We start from the raw sequence: 19411 nt of genomic DNA, 5'->3' as shown, positions 1-19411 counted from the left end.
GAAGGAGTGCTTAGACGTAGGCAGGCAACTCTCTCGGCCAATGAAAAGTGTTTAGAGGTAGCGAGAGCGTGGGAAGACCTGGTGCAGACATTTAAGAACAGCCTAGAACCTGAGGATGAATGAGTTGATGGGGTTCCACTTTGCCTTCCCAGGAAATACATTGAGAATAGAAGGAGGACGCGCTGAACTCAGTATTGGATCAGATCCTTGACTTTAGTGAGGCCCACACCAATTGCAGTTAGAGGGGGGTGGGTTGTACGGGTTACGGACATGACGCAGCTGATGGATGTATGGATGTGAGGGGGTGTTATGTCTAACCGCCAGGCTCGGGAGGAGGGAAGTTGATATGCTGAACTTGGCCTTCCGGGGAGTCCGGGGTGATCTAACACATCGGTAAGGTACCTGGAAGGGTAGGAATGAAGGGAGCTGTTTGGAGTTTCGATGAGCTCAGTCCTGCAAGGTGTCCTACAGCGTGGATTGTCGGTAGTTGGGGAGTTGGGAGGCGGGGGAGAAAATATTTGAAAAGCAGATACCAGATGTTTGACTGACTGACAATCCTGTTATCCCCTATGCGGGTGCCAGGGGTGAATATCACCGAGCCGAGCGCCGCCCAGCCTCCGGGATGTGGGCTTTAAGGCTGTGTAAAGATTGATGATCGGCATTACAGGGCTGGGTGGACGGTCAGTCACATCAGTGTGTACAGCTTTATATTATGTTCTGTTTTTATTTTCTGTCTGCAATAAAAAATGTTTTTTAAAAAAATGAAGCATGACACCAAAAGGGTGTGTGAGGGTTAAATAACAAAAGGAATTGTTTCCTTTCCGCAACAGCGGTATATACGCCCAATAGGAGTTTTAGAAGCTTTAGGAGCCATTCTGGGTTTGGATACAATTGTGCGAAAAAAGTGAGGTGCTATATCCCTTGAAGACATGTGCTGGTTGAGATTAGAAAGTTCCAACTCAATTGATCATATACGTCGCATGAGTGGGTCTAATGTCAAGTTAAATGGGGTCAGTAAGGAGCCCAGAAAAGATTCAAACATAGCCGTCATATCTGCCTTTCCAAATGGTTGCACGGTGTATGCCTTTTGCTGCAAACCCTCAGCTCTCGCCGCTTGGGTTTACCCCCAATCCAAGAGCACTTTATTTGTGCACAGGTACCAACCACAGCTCCTCCTCCGATTCCCCCGACCAGAGTTTCTGGATGAGTGGCCGGAGACTTAACTGGGCTGCCATACTCCTGTACTTTAGGAAAAGAAAATTCGGACACGGGATACAGACAGGAGGTATAGGTAGACAGGTCGATATGGGCGGCGAACGTAAGATGGGCTCAGGCTGCATCAGTGCGCTGAAATGGCTAGTGATAAGGCGGTTGGCAAGGAGCGCGAAAGAAGCAGAGTTACTAACTCGATTTCTTTATTGAGAACCCTAGCTGCCTTTTGCAAAAAGGAATCCATGGTAATTACGGTGCCTGCAGGGGCCTTGGGGATCAGTGTGAACGCTCTGCATTTTCCCATAGCTGACAAAGCTGTAATCCCAAACTACTAGGTGCTGGGATGTGCAGTAACATAATCAATAAAGGTACTGCTACCTGGAGTTATGACAAGGAACTCAGAACACAGCATTCAAGATGGACTATAATAACGTTCAAAGGACTTGTACCCCACTCAAGCTGATACCAACTGGAAAGCCAAAACAACGGCCAGAAGGAGAGAGCTGCTTATCCTACCTCCCTTTGATGCACCGTCCTTATGCTTCCCAAGGTATTTCAGAGATATCGGCTAGCTGCTGTGTCGCTGTGAGCCCAACTACTGGGGAAGAGGAAACCAAGGTCCAAAAAACCCAACACCAGAAAACCAAGAAGGGGGCCCAGCCCGGCCTCTTCCAGTCTCTGACGGACGCGTACGGGCCCGCCCTTGGCACAGTCTTTGCCCGAGCGCTGCCGGCACATGTCCAGCGGGACATCAACAGCACGCGGCGCGGGGAAATTGCCTCCTCCTCCTGCCCGGTAGGATCCTGGGACTGCGAGTCCCCTTTCTGCACTGAAGTTGCTGCCAGCAGAAACAAAACAGCATCCTCTACATACTAAACAACCAAGGTCAACCATTAGATATCTTGTAGACCCAGTTACTGATTGCTGCATTCTGGTTGCTGAAGACAGAAGACTCTAATAAAGACACAAAAGCAAAGCGTGCTGAGAAAAGAAAAGGACCAAAACCAAAGAAGATGTTGAGAAACATGAATAACGAAGAATCAAACAAGAAAGATGAACGAAGCAAGATAAAAAAACAGGAACATGATAATCTTCTAATGGAAATAAAGCAGCCCAACATTTATTCGTCTTGCAACAAAAGAGTGCTGCAATATCCATTGCATTTGATCGACCTGCCCTAGAGATAATTACATCTAGATTCCTGCTATTAATGCACCAAGAGGGCGATAATGGAGAATAAAAAGTGCAGCAAAAGTGGCTCTTAAAATTTGGAAAACAGTCCATACACAAATAAACGGAGCCTTTTACAAGTAATTTGAAAAACAAGTGAATCCATTGAGACCGTTGTGTTATTGGGTGATCTAAGGCCAAACTGAAAGGAAAATGACTACTTGACCACCATCGTGATAGCCAAAAGACCACACAATTCCCTTCTTAGCTAATCCACAACAGAAAATCGTATACAACTAAAGAGTAATGTGCTCATCAGCATTGCCACAGAGGCAGTTTTTCTATTCAATCAAACAAAGAGTGTACAGTTGTATATTCTCAGATGTGTGTTCTGCCACACAAGATTGAAGATAACAGTTGGAAAAAGGTATGACATATAAGAAACCTAGCTGCAATCACAACGTTGAAGGTACAGTTCCTGTGCAGACTGTAACGTGTATATAATAGTAAAACAAATACTGTTTAATTACTCATCAGTTATTATATTTTACAGATTAAGTCAGCAAACAAACAGTCCTGCCTCGTAAATGCAGGAAATACAGAAAAGCTGTATACGGAGGTATAGCATGATTTACAAATTGTTAAAACATGACTTATTTAGAGGACATGTTTCATTTAATATGTGAGCCAGTTATTTCAATTCTGCCCATGTCATCTACAAATTTAGCAGGGTTTCATATATATGACCATCTATGGTCATTTGAAATAGAAAAAACAGATTAGGCAAAGTTACTTGGCAGGTCATTTAGGCAATGAATGGTATAACATGTGTTGCGATAACTAAAAAAACTGGACTGATTACGAAAATTAATCTGGAACCTCCAATCGACAGATTGAAAAGAGAAACCAGCTCTTGAAATTGCTGAACCTTGCCTTTTTGGACTAACTAACATTTAATTTAGAGATTATTATACCCAGAATTACTTGTATTTGTCACAATGTATTGGTATGGTGATCTGCTAGATATTACTTGGTTTCTGACAAGTCTTTCAAAGGCTTATTTTGTGAAGGAGAATATATTTATATTTCACTGTCTGCAGTGCTTAATTTGTAAATGAATATGTGCCAGGGCTCTCATCAGGAGGCCACTGCACCTTGTGCCATACATTGCCCATGCCAGCGCTGCCAATGACAGTACCAACACAGCTACTAACCATCACACTCCTACAAGAGTGACTATTCCAGGCCCCCAGAGTTATAAAATTGGCTTTGGCGGCAGGTGATATTCATTTTTAATATATATACTGTTGTTGTGGTCATCTCAGACTGCACCAGCTTGTGGCAGACTGTCACAAGCGCAGGTGTTGACAATTAAGTGCCGGTGCCGAGCACCGGAAACCACCACCTCAAATTAAGCACCCGCTGTCTGTCTTCAAACTCCAACGAGGAGGGAAAGGTTTTGGTCAAGCCAATATACACACATATTTCAAATACTTTATATTGCAACAAGCTAGATGATGTTTTATAGCAAAAGGAGAAAACACAAAATTTTGGTTCAGTTGTAGCATAGAAAATAAAATAGATGACTCTCTCTTAAAATATTTTCCTGGCTAAGTTGCAGAATCTGGGTGGAATAAACGTACCAAGTCTGATGTTGACAAGAAAAATTTTGAATGACTTGAATTGCTAAATTTAGAATGAAAACATTTTGAGAATTATTTTTCCAAATAAGGAATAATCCATGTTGTAATATGTTGTAGACATGCATTTTAGAAGACTTGACAATGGCCTGAGTCAAATTACCCAACTATCTAAAAGAGGCACATTTCTAACTTTTTCAGAATTATATAAAAACATAAGTTTGATATCTCTGAAAAAGATAGATATATCAATTCAAAATCACTGATTGAAGAATTTTTGAGGTCACGATTGATAGACGGATGTTCAAATGTTTTTATTGATGTAAATCTGATTTTTAAAAGTGTCAAATTTCTATGGGAAGTCTCTTTTCCTTACAAATGGTAGGAAACAGGTTGTATCTAGATTCTCCAAAAATGCTGAGTGCGGTGGTCTAAGGTGATGCGGTAATGGTGTCAGAACTAGAGTAGAAAAAGATTATTTTCTGTATTACTCTTATTGTGCCAGTTTGCCGTAATTGCCTACCATTGTTGTGATAAACGCGAGGAGGCCATTGATACTAAGAATTTCATTTGGAATGAGACAAAGGTTTTTACATCCTATGCACATGTCAAAAGTGACACAAACCCTCCTTGTTTTCTCATGACAACACAGTTTTTGAACAAATGCCTAATTTGTGCCAGGCCTACCAGGAGCTGAGCCCCAGAAAATGGACTGCAAGCAATTATTCATTGCATCTCAGAGGCAATTGCTTTGTTTCAGAGGTGTTATCGGCCAGGAAGAAGTGACAAGGCAACAAGTCTCACTGACTCATGTTGGATCAAGTACAGTTTACTTCACTGAGGCACACAATATGCTAGTGACATCCCATCTGTGCAATCACTGCCAATAGAGTTTTTCATATTTGCACCACCTGTTTTTCTTCAATCAATCCAGCGAACTGTGAAAAAAATGCATGCTGCTTTCCTCTGGGTACTTTTCTAGGGGGGTTGGGGAAGAGTGGTAGATTATGTGACAGGGATAAAGTGAATGATTGTGCCCTGTTTATTTTGATGGCCTTCTCTGGAAATAAAGCCATGGACTCTTGTCTGCATGTTGTGACTTATTTCCATGTCTGTTGTGTTTTTATTTTTCCGGTGGCTGACCCACGTGCCCCTCTTAACTTCTTTGTTTTTCTGGGGTGTGCCATACACCTGATTTTATTTTTTTCGTGGGCAATGCCCTTTCTACTGTGCACCACTGCTCATTACCTCACATTCCTGCACTTGCTGTGTTGTATATAATATTCTCCTGCCAGGAGGATATTGGCATGAAAGACACCAGTGGGTAAAAAGCACTGACGAAATGTCTGCCTTCCTCAGTTTCCAGGCAGTTCATTATTCAACATATCAATTGCCCCATGCAGTGTTCACAATACAGGATTTTGCATTTCTAACATAGAAAAACAGAAGGGATACTGAATAAGAAATAAAGATAGTGATAAGGAATGCAGGGATACTGTAGCTAAACAAGCACTGACAAAGCCAACAGGTCTTGCCTATGTGAGCTATTGCCTTTGTCAATGTTTTACTCCTGTTGCATTGAAACGCAGCCTTTGTACAACATGGCTGAAAGCCTTTTTTTAAAGTGTTGCAATGCTTCATAAAGCTTTTTTTTTCTTGGCGGGAGGAAGGGAGGGCTTTCAATGTGAAGGTGTTGATGCCTTCCTACACGCCCTCCAGTCAGCAATTTTTAAAAAGTGCCAGATGCTGCCAGCTCTGGCGTCATGATCATGCTTTTAAAAAAATAACTTTCAGCCGTGCTGTATAGCAGTTGTGCTTCTATGGAACATGGCTAAAAACATTGGCAAAGCCAATATTTTGCATAGGCGTGACCTGGCTTTCCCAAAGCTTTTTTTGTGGAGAGGGAGGGGTGGATATAACAATGGGATGGGGCAATCAAAGACAAGAAGGTGGGATGGCGCAAGCAACGATGGGAGAGTGCAAGCAGCTGCAGAAGGGTAGAAGGGGCTGCATCACAATGCGCATATGCCCAGACGTGGGTCCCTTGCTCACTTTGCCACTGGATTCAAGCTAACAGATGAGGGCTGTTAGCCCGAAACCGGTCCCGGGATGCTTGTTTCCGGTCCAAGGAAGACACGGCTTGGCAGTTCGGGCTGGACTGTTTGCATGAGGCACAGGGTCAAGACTGATTTGCATATAGCTGTTTCTGAACATCTGTGGTGAAGTGAGCTAAAGAACGATGATGGATTCAACCCAGATCTGTGACTGGGGGTTGGTGCCTGAAAAGTTTCAGCGCTCCGTCCATCATCTCCTTGTGTTCACAACGCGGGTAAGCAATAACGCATGTGGGAGTGGCAAGCAAAAATCGGGGCAAGCAAAACAATGTGATGTAGAAGTGGGACGCAACAATGAAGAAACCCAGGGGCGAGCAACTATACCAACTAAAAAATGTAATCTTACCTTGTGTATCGTAAGCTGGTGCTCATATAAACTGTTCTAATGCTCTTGGGCTGTTATAAAATATAAATATTTAACAAAAAAACCTGCAACAGAGAGCAGGACGGGGGTGATTAGGTGAGGGAGAATGGCCTGCAAACACATGCACTCATATGGAATGCTGTAACTGCAAAATAAAAGTAGCTCCAAAAGCAGGAGCAGTGGAAGGACACTGGCAAGGAAGCAGTACTTTGGCCAGGTCCAAGGTAGGGACAAACACAGGAAGAGGAAGGAAAGCCAGAATGCACTGACAAAAGAAAAGTAAGGAAATGAGAATGACATTGATGCCATCCAATGGTAAGCAATAGGTGAGCTCTTAGCCCCATGTAAGCAAACACAATGTCTGACAAGCAAGAGCATATGAGCTGTCTCAGGCGAGACATAAAACTCAGATGGACTGTGGGGGTGGGAGGAAGCTATTAAGAAATAACGTGGAGCAGGTGTTACTTTTGAAAACATAAATGGGGAGCATGGGGCATTTTCCTACAGAAAAATAAAGATGTAATATGCGTTTTTCACCGCAAAATACATGAATATATGGAATACGCAGAAAGTGGTTTGGGATTATTTGTTTCAAAGGCCGGGCTATATGTCAGCCAGGATTATTTAGGCACATCCCATAAATGACAATCTTCCCAACTTTTCTTGCCCACTTAAAACATAATGCATTTTTGTACTTTTCTAAAATAGATAAGTGGGTTAGAGCACATGATGCAATCATATGCATGATATGAACATTTTTAAAAAACTGAAACACTTATGTAACTGGAACCAATGTCAGTGCACACATCTTTCTTTAGCCACTCTTTCAAGGTGAAGATTTGGATAACACAGAGCACATCATAATGTACTTAATACACAATTCCCAGTGACGTCAGTGGTCAGATATTACACTCGCACAGAGTAAACAATAACTGATGGACAGAGAAATCACCTACTATCAGTGTGGGACTGGCCTGTCGGGCACTCTGACACTCTTGCACTGTCAAAGGGCGAGTGTGTGGGTCCAGTAAACCAAGCAGGTATTGAGTGAAACAGGAGGGCGCATCCTGGAAACTCAGGTGCAAATAATATAAGCCCTTGAGTACATTTTTAGCTTGACAAATTGTTAAATGATCCATTGCACATCATGTCAGTTGCATAATGAGAGAACAAAAAGTAGTCCTGCATATTGGTAAACATGTATTACTTTAAATAAATACACACGCTTCTCATTAAACTTTCTGAAGTGAAAGTTAAAAGGTCTCTTTCCGGACATTCAGTCCAAAACTAACTACATTTCTTGACTGCGAATTCAAAGTAGATTTGCTTTTAAATTTCTTGTTAGACAATTTAAAACAGATTTGTCAACAAGTGTTTCGTTGTGTTACTTGTGAGCTTTTCCAAAGGCTCCTTTTATCAAAAGTCTGGCACTGAAGTAGTACCTAGGGCTCTAACGGAAGCACAGTATCTGTCAAGACGTCAAGTCCTTAGTTCGAATGCGCCAATCAAAATCAAGACTTACAGCAAGGCAGGAATTTAATTGCATTACCATATCACATGTTTGCCTTACCCATTCGTATAGTGCTACTTTTCACATAAAGCACGTGGGAGGAAAAGGACTGAGGCGCTATGCAGGCTCTAAAGTAGGATGAATTAAGAACTGTGGATCCCATGTGTCACATTTCTTCACCTTCGACTGGGCTGCATTTTGCTAATTGTGTGAAATACGCTAAATCAGGGATCTCCAACCTTTTCCGTAACAAGAGCGGCTTATGTTCTTTGAGAATTATCCGAAGCTACCAATATTAATAGCCTTGTAATAGTAACCACAGCAGACAAGAATATATTAGTGGCCACACTATGCAAGAGTGCCCACAGGGATCACCCCCGTGCATCAAGCAAGGTTGAAAGTAGTAACTTAAAAAAGGCTTTGCCAATTTGGAATCCCTTTACATAGGCCACTGATGCTCAAAGTATGGCCCGGGTCTCTACGCTGCCCCCTGGTCAACAGCAGCACTGGGCTTCTGTTTACTCGACTCAGCGCTAACAATAAAAATATGTTAAATAAACAGGTAAGCATTTATTTAAAGTAATGTAGGTATTTAACTGGGGAGTCCTGCACCATTCAACTTTAGGAACACCTTCATTTTTAAAGACCTTGTGCAGCAAAAGTATAAAAATATGACAAAGTCTCTTCAAAATTAAAAAAATATATATTTTAACACTGAGACCCACCTTTCCACTTAGTACATCAGATTATATCAGTGCATTTAGAATTATTCATAAAAAAATGATAGTTTTCAAACATGAATTTTGAAACAATAATTCTTCCCGCTCCCAACCATGTCAACAATTTCAGTAGTGGACTAAATAGGCAAGTCCGTTATTATGTGCCCTCTCTGTGTGGCCTTAGTTCCTATTATGCATGAACAACATTATAGCGTATTAAAACAACCACAGGAGAAGGTTTTGTACAGCACACATCCTGTAGTCATGTATTTCAAGATCCTCTTATATGTGATAATGAAGAATAAGGAGGGAAAATTAAATAAAACAATTGCCTAGGCTCACACAATTTCATAAAGTGGGGAAGCCAGGATGAATCCCAAACACCCTGTTGAGCTAAAACAGTTTTTGTTACGGTTGCACCATTTATCTGTCTTGCTTGCAGCATTAACTGAATTATCTTAAAAACTTGCCAAACCTTTTACTCAAATGCAAAGCATCCAGATTTAGGGGCATATTATCAAGGACGGCGTTAAAAATTATCGCTGATTTAGCGGCAGAAAACTGCCGCTAAAGCGGCGATAATGGGCTTGATAATATGCCCTTGAGAATTCCAAGAAAAGTCCATGTTCTGGTGTCAACATGGGCTTCTATTGGACTTCTCAAGGGCATATAATATCAAGCCTATTATCGCTGCTTTAGCTGCAGTTTTCTGCTGCTAAACCAGCGATAATTGTAACGCCGTCCTTGATAATATGCCCCTTAGTTCTTTACCCAATTCGAGAGACTGTGTGAGTATCTTTGGAAATAGGTGCTGCACAAGTGTTGTTACCTTAGCCTGTGGGACGTTTGAGGAGCAATAGAAGTTTTCTGAATGAAAACACCTCTGGTCCCTTGGAGTTGTTCAGGTAGGTATCATAAATAAGATAATTTAAAAACATTTACTACCTACTCATGTTAGCTAAAATTAAAAATAGAGTGTTGTACAAATCACTAATTAACAATGGGCAAACTTTTTCCTGCGAATAGTTTTCATGAAAGTAAGGAAGCATTACATGTATTACACAAAATGCCTTCTCGGTCACATAGCTTCCCAGGAATAGATAGACGATATTATCATTCCCAAGATGGAGGGCGCTGTGGATTCCAGAGGCTTTTGAACATCCTGTGATGTCACTTCATGTTTTCTGGAATCTTCAATGGGGCATAGTTTTCCAGAAAGAGGCAGTGCTGGATCATCATCTCTATCATCATTCTCAATCAAAGATGGTGAGCACAATGAAGTTCTTTGTCTAGTTCCTAATCCAAGATAGCTTCTTTGCTTCCTGTTATGTCACATCCTACCCCTTTGGTCTCAAAGGCTGCTGAAATCAGGGGATGGTGCACCGCAATGCAGCCAATAGCATTTTTTGCGGCTGCCAGGTCTTCAGCTTTTTACAGAATTCAAGAAGAGAGGAGAAGGCTATGATTTAGAGAGGTCTGGGGCGTTTCACACTTTAGCAGCGATGTAAGAGAACGCTTGCCCTCCTGAACCAGTTCTGTGTACTCGTGGGATGATGGTGAGTAGGAGTTCTGTGAATCAGAGGTGTCTGGATGGTTGGTGGTAGAAGATGCGACTGTACAAGTAGGTGGGCCTTTGTGTGACAGTCTAAGGCAGTGGTTCCCAAACTTTTTTGACCCGTGGCTCCCTTGACCTAATTGGCAGTTGGACGTGGCTCCCCACCATGTTTTTTACCCGCGCACCGGGGTGCCGCGGCGCACCCTTTGGGAACCACTGGTCTACATGAAGATCAAAGCCTAGACGTGATGAAGGATTCAGAGAGTAGCCATCACTGTCATAAAACTTTATTTGCAACCACTCTGCCTTGCACCCTTCTCCCCTCTGCCTTGCACCCTTCTCTCCTCTGCCTTTCACCCTTCTCTACCTTGCACCCTTCTCCTCTCTGCCTTGCACCCTTCTCCCCTCCGCCTTGCACACTTCTCCCCTCCGCCTTGCACCCTTCTCCTCTCTGCCTTGCACCCTTCTCCCCTCTGCCTTGCACCCTTCTCCCCTCTGCCTTGCACCCTTCTCCCCTCCGCTTTGCACCCTTCTCCTCTCTGCCTTGCACCCTTCTCCCCTCTGCCTTGCACCCTTCTCCCCTCTGCCTTGCACCCTTCTCCTCTCCGCCTTGTACCCTTCTCCCCTCTGCCTTGCACCCTTCTCCTCTCCGCCTTGTACCCTTCTCCCCTCTGCCTTGCACCCTTCTCCTCTCTACCATGCACCCGTTTCCCCTCTGCCTTGCACCCTTCTCCTCTCTGCCTTGCACCCTTCTCCCCTTCGCCTTGCACCCTTCTCCCCTTCGCCTTGCACCCTTCTACTCTCTGCCTTGCACTCTTCTCCCCTACGCCTTGCACCCTTCCCCTCTCTGTCTTGCACCCTTCTTCCCTCTGCCTTGCACCCTTCTCGGCCACGCCCTTTCACCCTTCCCACCCAATGGAGGGGGCTGCCACCTGGAACAATGGCACCATTTTAAAAACATGATGGACTCCCCGTGCCTAAAAATGAATGTGTCCGTCTGTAATGCAACTGGCGCTAATGTAAAGAGCTCTGATGCCTTCCGGTGGAGGTTGCGCTATATAAAACTGCAAAAAAATACTTGGTAGGGGGATTTGTGCTGCTTTTGGGGAGCGCCTAATCGGATGACGTAGTAAAATTACAAAGAGCACGGCGCAAGAGGCTTTTCACATCAGCATAAATTCGTAAACAGCCTCTGACCCTGCACCCACCCACCAAACGCTCTCCACCAGGCATCTGGCCCACTACCCACCCAACGCTCTCCACCAGGCCCCTGACCCCACACCCACCCACCTAACACTCTCCACCAGGCCTCTGACACTGCCTGCTTCTACGTGGGATAAAGGCGATCCTATGGACTCCCCAGACAACCCCTTGTGGAAAACCAACATTAACGGCTAAATTACAACAAAAATGAAAATGAAGTAACAATTTATTCTTAACAAAATTCTCCCTCTCTGTGAACATGGGAAAATGTGTAGTCCCTACTTGTGAGATGTCTTTTCACTACGTGCATTCCCCCACTGAGGCAGTAAAAATAAAATAAAAAGTGTGAAATATCGAATAGGCAGAGTGGGGAGACATGGCATGGGATACTGGAATCAGTCAACAAAACAACAAATCCTCAAACCCTCCTTAACCAGTTCCAAAGGAACGTAAATGCGCTTTTGAAGACCTGTGAAAAACGTATGTGTTAAGACGCCAGAAACAGCAGCTCGAGCTGCAGCAGCCCGGGCTCAGACACAGGCCGACGGACAGAGGAGAGATGGGAGAGGCAGGGGTGTTAAATTCCTTTTAGCCCCTACAAGCGTGCAGCCTGATCACAGGTATCAGGAGGCAGTTACAGGGTCTTCATTATGCATAGCGCTTTCGCGTTCTAATGGCCCCGTTAATCACAGAGGAGAATTTCCTTTGTCCCTTTGTCCCCCCCCACTCTTGTCCCACGTGTGCACTCCAAACTCTGGGGGGATATATCCCCCTCGTCCCCCACACTTCCTACGCCCATGTCTTGGGGTCTGTGATTACACCCCAGGCGTCCCGGTCGCTTCAGTGTAATTTAAGAATTCCTTCGGGAAGTCCTGTGCGCACAGCTCTGTAATTTACCCTGAATGAATTGCAGCTCCAGAGTTGTATTTCCACCAGCCAGCTATCGGCCTCCGACCGCCACTAAACCCTGGTGCTTCCCAGGGCTGTCCAGCCACAGCCCCACTCACAGACCTCTCTGCCCTCCCAAGACTGCGGGGCAATGTCTGGCATGTGTGAGGCTTTCTCCGTCATTCACACATTGAATCCACAATTATTTATTTATTTATTTATTTATTTTATTTATAGAGTTTTGTATAGCGCGGACAAGACCCGTGGGTATCAGAGCGCTTAACAAGGAGAGAATAACATGTAGACATTATAGTAGCAGTAAATCAACAAAAAACATAATTATGAGGTAGAAGGTAATGTACTGTATAGACATGTTAGATATATACTTCCTAATGTCTGTGCAATTAGCAATTGGTGACGAACTAGGCTTAGCTTGTGTCATGGTAATAGTACAAGCATGGAGAGGTAGAGTTATAAGGTAATTCAGTGCATGTAAGGATAGTATGGTTAAATAAATATAGTGAGGTAGCAGTTATATAGATTATGACTGTGAGATAGAGTATAAGTTCCCAGGTATGTGAGGAAGCAGTAACATGACAATCCTCGACTTGACCATGCAAAACAGACAGTTGTCAGCCATCAATTTTCCAAATTTTATGATGAGGGCCACCCTCTGGTAGCGTAAATGATCATCCCAGTAATCAGACGGAATCTCTATGTAGGGAATTTACTCATCAAGTGAGACTTCAGTTCCCGTTTGAATGTTACTGTGTTTTGAATTTTCCTGATGTTTGGAGGTAGTGAGTTCCAGATTCTGGGGGCAGCTCCGGAGAATGCTCTGTTGTAGGTCTTTATCTTGTGGAAAAAGGCTGGTCGCAATAGGAAGTCTTTTGCGCTTCTAGTTGGTCTGTTGCCTCCTGAAGGCATAAGTTTCTTGGCAAGGTATCTAGGCATGTTGTAGTGAACAGCTTTATGTGTAATACAGGCCATCTTCATTTGAATTCTGGCCTCGTAAGGTAGCCAGTTTAGTGCTTTCAGGTGAGGAGATATGTGATCGAATTTCTTCGTTCCGGAGATGAGTCTAGCCGCAGCGTTGAGGCAGGCTTTTAATGGAGCTGTGGAAGTTTTCGGTAGGCCAGCTAATGTGGTGCATCCGTATTCGATCCTCGAGATAACTAGAGGTTGGATGGCCAGTTTTAGATCTGTTGATGAGATAAAGGGTTTCATTTTTCTTAAGTAATTTAAGTGGAAGCGGGCGCTCTTGGCCATTGAGTTGATGTGTTCTTTCATGTTGAGGTTTTCATCTAGCGTGATTCCTAGTGATTTAGCTGAGTTAACTAGGGTCGGGGTGCAATTTAGCGCCGTCACCAGTTTAGTCCATTCCTTAACTTCAGATTGGCTCTTTGTCGGAGAGATTAGCAGGAATTCTGTTTTCTGGGCGTTTAGTTTCAGATGGTTCATTGTTAACCATCGCAAGGCTTCCTTTAGAGTCTGGTTTATTCGGTCGATGTCCTCAAGAGAGCTGATCTTCATGTAAATTTGCGTGTCATCTGCATACATATGATAGGATATCTGTGATTTTTGAAGGATCTCTGTGAGAGGTTCTACATACAAGTTGAATAGATCAAGGGATAACGTTGAGCCTTGTGGGACCCCGATTGTATTGGGGCTTGGGGAAGAGATTGCTTGGTTGACCTGGAATCGCTGGGTCCTGTTCTTTCGAAAAGAGTTGAACCATTTCAGTACGTTTCCGGATACGCCCATCCTGTCTTGTAGCCTGGTCATTAGTACTTCGTGCTTTACCGTGTCAAATGCTGCTGACAGGTCGAGAAGAATCAGTAGGCATGTTTGATTTCGGTCTAGGGCCTGTAGGGCGTCATCGACAATATGCAGAATCGCAGTTTCAGTACACATCCTGCGCCGCGGCGCCCCTGGCTTCTAAACATGGCGCATCGGGGCGCCGCGGCGCACAATTTGGGAACCACTGGTCTAAGGCATTCTGGGTGTTATATATCTTCTTTTATTTCCCTTGAACTAATTAGACAAACCCCAGAAATCAATGGTTTGTGTGATAGTGTCCATAATGGCCTGGAGTATGATTCAAGGGAACGGGGTGGCCCATTTAGCTTAAAATTATCCAGATTGATCCAAATTGTATCAACTTAATTTTCTTTTTCAAAGTTATAATCTACAAGAGTGTGGGAAAGAGTTGTTCAAACTTTTCATGAGAAACAGATACAGACAATTCCTATAAGTCGGTTTCTGAAAGTTCTGCTGACTGTTTCAGAAAGTTATGCTTCACTGATTTCCATCTACAATTTGAGGAGATTTCTGATCTTTTTGAAGTTCTGCAAAAATCCCACAGAGTATGCATAGAAAATACAAGAAATCATAGACTCTTTCCCTTTGGAGAAACCCCCTCTTCTAAACCTATAAAATTAGGGGGTTTCCTTCTCATTGCCACTAACAAACAAAGTTAACCTTTTTTGGGAGTCACTTTACACGTATTTACAAGTTGGGAATAGCCATTAAAAATTATTGTGGATACATACAAACCTTTCCCTGCATTCTGATTAACCACCCATAACACTCCTCATTTTCTGTCTCAGCACCTGCTTGTATTTTACACGGTCACAAACCCCTGTCCCATCAGACCAACTTATCTTTTCATCCTATGAAGGATGGTAAAATTAGTGCAATTTGACTGTCTAGCACCAATAAAGCAAGGAGTATTTCTTCCATTTTAACCATAAAACATATGCTGGCGTAAAATCTGACACAATAGCACATTTTCACTGTCAAAAGTGCACAATACACACATAGAATTACACGTATTCTCTGAATCACAATATATGAAATTATGTCCAACAAATTTCGGTGACACCACGCATTGTGTAAGAAAGTTCCACCCAGTTATTTTGTAACAAGGCAAAATATCTTCTGGTTACATTGGTACAGAGTTGAATTACAATGAACCTATCAAAATGAGCACAAATGCACTTTTCTATTCAACTTAAGAGCGAGTCCCAGAGCGCACACATCATGGTTGAGCACACGGGTGACAAAGATTAACCTAGAGGTACACCATGTCACGCTCTTCCCTTTGGAGGCTCAACTGCTCCAGGTTTTGATATCTGTCGGTCTAGAAAAAGTATATTCAAAGATGGCCCATAGATCACGAGCTTTGTAGATCCCACTTCTGGGGAAATGATTGCATTCAGTCTAGTTTTGATATTCGCATTAGGGCTGGACTGGCCTTTCTCTCACTGTGACATATTCCTGGTGGGCTGCAGGTTTGGGTGCTGGTTTCAGAGCTGGATGGACTGCTGCGACCCAAACATGAATGACCCTCTCTCCAATACCAGTCATGTCCTTCTGCAAGGGGGGGCTAGTCAAAACGTGTTTTGCCTGGGTAGATCTCTCAACTTGTCATGCTTTAGTGGCTGATTCGTCACAGTTTTTTTCCTTGCATTCTGGGACTTGTGGTCTTGATTTTATAATGGTATAATGAGAGCTACAAGTTGAATGCTCCAGCCAGGCTGTGAGGGGAATAAGATAAGCACGTGCAACCTAAGCCTATATTTTCTAGTCAGTAAAATCATGCCTGATATTTCTGCATTTGGCAAAATTCAGAAGTTGGAAAATGGGCCATTGGTATCTGAGAGTAGGTGCATCCCCCATGGGTGTACTACTCTGAACAAGAAGTGATCGGGCTTTAGTGTTGCAACAGACTAACTTAATGATGAATTCTACTTCACATAGATAGGATAGGAAGAGAACATAGAACAATTAGAAAATAACACTGCTGTTCCTGAGCTTGACTTGGGACACATTTTTTAGTGCTTGACATGTGTGACTTTTCATCTGCAGCTGTCCTTGGAGACAAATGTGTTTGGTGAGTGCTTAGTGGCACGAGACAGAAGCAAGAACTTCCGGTTGGTTTTGCTTTGCTTGTTACCCAAAGATGTACCACTTATCCTACATCTTTCGTGCCTTTTGACACCACAGACTTAAGTCATCCTTTGCGGTGGCTTTTTATAGACCCTTTCCAACAGGGCTGTTATCTTGGGTGTTCATTTACTCTATATAAAGTAGAAGCAATGAGAACTGCATTTATGTGTGTCGTACATATTGTATAAAGGCACTTGGTTACATTTGTACAACCTCAATGTCCTTTTCAATGATGTTTCGATGGAAGGTGCAATATTTAGATCTGAAACACACTGCTGCGGGCCAACGCATGGTGCTTTGATGAGTCCTTCGGATGACCTCAGCACCAGCATGAATCCTCCACACTGGATTATGAACAATGGGTCTTATACGTTATTAAACTTGCTGTATCACTATTTACTTAACACTGTTTTACACTATCGTATAACAAAAGTGTGTGCCAATCAAGTATTTAATGTAGGCTTCATTAAATTATATTAAGAGGAAGCCAGCCCACTAAATTTATTAAATCAATTACCATTCATGATATATTAAGTTACACACTTTACAAAACCATTCTTTATAAATACCTCGAAGGAAAGTGTTAACTTCCCTGTGACGTGCTACACCTACTGATTTTTCACATGCTACACATATGCGCTGACTTTACTTTTTTAATGTTCTCTCTCCCATTCTCAGGATCTCTTGAATTGTTCTGTGATTGCAGTGCGATTTAAAATTGTTAGGCTTGGCATCCTTGGCGTGGTTTCCCCCTAACCTTTTGCCTTCAGACCTGCTGTTTTTGCTGACTTCGTTTTTACTGGCCTTAGAACTCTGCACACATTGCCACTGCTAACCAGTTCTAAAGTTCTTGTGCTCTCTCCTTAAAACATGTTAGATTGGCTTTTAACCAACTGGCGTATTTAATTTACTTGTAAGTCCCTAGTAAAATGGCACTGTATGTGCCCAGGGCCTGTAAATTAAATGCTACTAGTGGGCCTGCAGCACTGATTGTGCCACCGACTTAAGTAGCCCTTTAAACATGTTGCAGGTCTGCCATTGCAGCCTGTGTGTACACAGTTTAAACTGTCATTTTTATCTGACAAAATAAACCTTTTGCCAGGCCCAAACATTCCTTATTAATACCTATAAGTCACTCCTGAGGTAGGTCCTGGACTGCCCTAAGGAGACAGTGCAGTGTATTTCAAAAGCAAGACATGTATTTTTAAGTTTTACATGTCCCGGTAGTGAAAAACTCTTCATTCATTTTCAAAACTGCCAGGCCTTCCTCTTCTATAGGATAACATTTGCATTAGCCTATTACATGTTATCAATGTAATTTCCAAATGGGAAAAAGGTAACCCCTTCATGTTAGGTATCTCTGGAATCACAATTTAAAACCCTAACTTATGGAGAAATCGGATTTTAAATTGCAATTCTGAAAATGCCAATTTTAGAAAGATGTCATTTTCTTACTTTACTCATTTGGTGCCTGCAGCATGTCTCTGGTTCACGTGACTGGGTGTGGGTGACAGTTGGGCGTTGTGTATTCCTCCCAGTTAGCCACAAACAATGGGGAGCTTAGGTAAGAGTGGATAGACAATCACTGGCAGGGTGGAAGGGAGGAGCTGGGCCTGGCCCCACTTACACTTGAATATCATCTGTCCTGTCTCCACACAAAGGGCTGAATACTCCTTGTGGTAAGTATGTAGCCAGGACCAGGAAGGCAGGGCATCTGTGCACTTCAAAGGCACATGCCTCTGGAGTCTTTTCCCACTTCAAAGGCCCAACTGCATTAATATACTGGACTTCAGACACCACCACTTCAGTATACATCTGGCCCTGTAGATACTCTGCCTGGAAGAAGGACTGTTGTGCTTTTGGAAGGACTACCACTCTCCTGGACTGCTGCTCTGAAGGAACTGCTGCCCTGCTGTGCTGACTTGCTGCCTTCTTCTTGAATATGTCAATTCAGACCACTTTATTTTTTATCTGACTTTGAAATATAGATAAAAAGGCACTTGTCCAAGACTGGTGTTGCATTAAGTGTCTGATCAATGTAATTGTCTGGAAGACTTGATATTTTCACGGGTTCTTAGAAAGATAAAGTCAGACAACATAGATAAAGATAGAGTCATGCAGCTGAGTAGGCAGAAAATTGAGACTTTTCCAGCTCAAAATGAAATCTGGCCTTAGGGACTTTATGTCATGGAGTGGAGGCTGAAGTCCTGCCCTGATTCCCCTTCTAGGCGAAGTGTAACTGGGTCACTGGGGTGGGAAGGAATGGAGAGAGGGCTCTCTTTGTAAATTCAATGAGTTGTTAGGGAGAGCTGCTAATTACTTGTCCTTCCTGAGCACTGCTGGCTTGGCAAATGGGAGGTGTAAAGCCTGGGACTACAGTTTCTATTGCTCAGGTGAGGCAGTTTCTAGGTAGGGTTTTTCCTCTGTGTGTCTAATTAGTGCTATAAGAAGGCTGAATGACAGGCAGCTGCAGGATCTTACACATTATTGTGCCTATGTTGTGGGTGCTCCAGTTTAGAAACAGCCCCAGTGTAATCTGCCCTGAAAGGCATTGCTTTACACAAATCGACTAAAACAGACTCTGTTCTCCTTCAGACCACCCTGATCATCCAAGGGAAAGGGAAAGCTCATCTCTAGCACAAACATTTAATGTACAACATTCTTATTTTGTGTTTTTCTTCCATCGGATGTTATGGGAAAATGAAGCCATACTTATTTTGACACTATTACCTACAGGTGAAGGTGATATGTGTGCACTTTGGTGTTCTCATTGTCTACAATTATATTGCAATACATGCAAATAATGTTATTTCTTTCTACAGATGTGCATGCTGTCTAAAACAGTCTCCACAAAATTCTTGAAAACCCTGCTTGAAAGCTGACTTTAAACATAAAACAGCCAACTCTCAACTCCCTTTTCTTCCAAGTGACTCTTTCATTTCCATCCTCTGCATGCATCAGCTCTAGCAGTACAGCCTACTCTAAATCACATGCCTGTGTGCATTCATCTTTACTATTGCACCTCTGCAAATTGTCCACACCATTATTTCAAAGATCACAACCTCTCCTTTAAAAGCCATGCCCT

The sequence above is a fragment of the Lissotriton vulgaris genome, chromosome 3_1, assembly GCF_964263255.1.
Source record: "Lissotriton vulgaris chromosome 3_1, aLisVul1.2, whole genome shotgun sequence".
In the NCBI taxonomy this organism is placed as follows: Eukaryota; Metazoa; Chordata; class Amphibia; order Caudata; family Salamandridae; genus Lissotriton; species Lissotriton vulgaris.
The sequence above is the reverse complement of the archived record's forward strand: the minus strand, read 5'-3'. Positions refer to the sequence as shown.